This window comes from Acyrthosiphon pisum, chromosome X (genome assembly GCF_005508785.2).
Source record: "Acyrthosiphon pisum isolate AL4f chromosome X, pea_aphid_22Mar2018_4r6ur, whole genome shotgun sequence".
NCBI classification, from domain to species: domain Eukaryota; kingdom Metazoa; phylum Arthropoda; class Insecta; order Hemiptera; family Aphididae; genus Acyrthosiphon; species Acyrthosiphon pisum.
This window is the reverse complement of record NC_042493.1, coordinates 112874582-112876539: the sequence shown is the minus strand read 5'-3', so window position 1 is coordinate 112876539 and position 1958 is coordinate 112874582.

The following is a 1958-nucleotide window of genomic DNA, read 5'->3' as shown; positions in this document are numbered from 1 at the left end:
CAAATATTATATTGTAACTATAATTATATATTGTAAAACTATATTGAAAAAAAAAAAAAGAAAAAATATTATGACATTATTATTCAAATTAAATATCATTATACTATTGTTAATCAAATTACTAACCAACTATTTTTTATGTATTTAAATATTATACTATGTAAACTAACTAACCAAAAACATTATATTGAATTCTAGTCATTGAATTCTAGTCATTGAAAGTTTAAATAATTATTATGTAAAATTGTCATAAGACAATTATTTATCACTATATTGTAAATACTTGAAAAACTTGTAAAATTGTAAACTCATGAATTGTATTGATATAGCATTTTAAAGATTTTTGTGGTTCTACAAATTTTAGCCCCACAAAAACCTTTGAAAGGGCGGTGAGGTGTAGCGAGCTGTGACTATTTAGGTAATTAATATAAAAGGTAATAAAGGTAATAATCACTTTATAAATGTACGTAATCATGTAGTATACGCGCCGCGTAATTATAAGTATAATACGCGAGCGAACGCTCGCGTAATAATAATAATAATAGTAATAATATCGATAATACCGCGTCTACAGTACGTATACAGTAGTGCAATAGCGCGTGACCATGAGCGGCGTTTGGCACTCTATATATGACTACGTATATAAATAATTCTAAATATTACAAACTAGGATTTGTGTTGTTAAATGACACCACAACTAAATGTAGCTCATAAACATCCGGCGTGTGCAGCGTGCGACGATCTGACGCTAAGCCTAAACCGCAGGATGACCCTGTATGGTCATCTGAAATAATAGAAGGGACAGGGACAAATACCCATCGACGAGAGCTGATGGACAAACGTTCATCAGACGAACCACAGATCAACTTCGAAGCAGTACTCACACTCTCTAGTCACAACTCGCTAGTCATTATTTTAATATAAGTCATTTTATTGGACTTAGTATAATTTTCACAGTTTAACTATTTAAATAAATTCAAGTATAACCATCATCGGCGTATATTATTTCATAATTCCATCATCCTTTTCTCTGGCTGAGGTTGGCACGTTACAAAGTGGCGCTGCGGACAGGGTTATCTCAATAAGGGATACTTAGAAGAACAGAAAAACAAATAGAAAAATTTTTTCGAAATTTTTGAAAAATAAATTTTTTTCGAAATTTTTTTTGAAAATTTTTCTAACTTCTAAAACCAATCAAGGAGGGAAATTCTTCATTGAATTACTGTTGGAAGAATTGATCAGCTTTCAACAACTCCGAGAAAGGACCCTGTACAATCAATCGTAATCGTTCAATCCAGTCAACCAAAGGAAGAAAATGGAGCCTGCACGTCAATCAGTCAATATCCCAGCTGCGTTAATGTAAGCATTTTTTTTTTGTTGTGTTAAAATACTGTTGATTCTGTGTTCGTCTCCTATGGTATATTATATGACCATAGTATATTATAAGTGAAATTAAAATTACAATCGTGTTAAATAAGAGTAAAATAAAATAAAATAAAATAAAAGTAAAGTAAATAAAATAAAACTGAAATAAAAGTATTTGAACATTGAAGAAAATTAATAATTAAATGAAATAAATCAATGAGAATAATTTAAATAAAATAATAAGTTTATAATAATTAAATAAAATAATAAAATTATTTTAAAATAAAAATAAATCAATGGTAATAAATTAAATTAATTAAATAATACTTAAATATTTTTGAAGTTTAAACTAAACAATAATTGAATAAAATAATTTATTTATTTTAAAATAAAAATAGTTCATTGAATAATTAATGAAAATAATAGTATAATAATTAAATATTTTTTCGGGTATTTTTAATTAAATAATCATTAAATAAAATAATTTATTTATTTTAAAATAAAAAATAAATCATTGACAATAAATTAAATAAATTAAAAAAATAATTAAATATTTTTGGAAGTTTAAATTAAATAATAATTAAATAATTAAA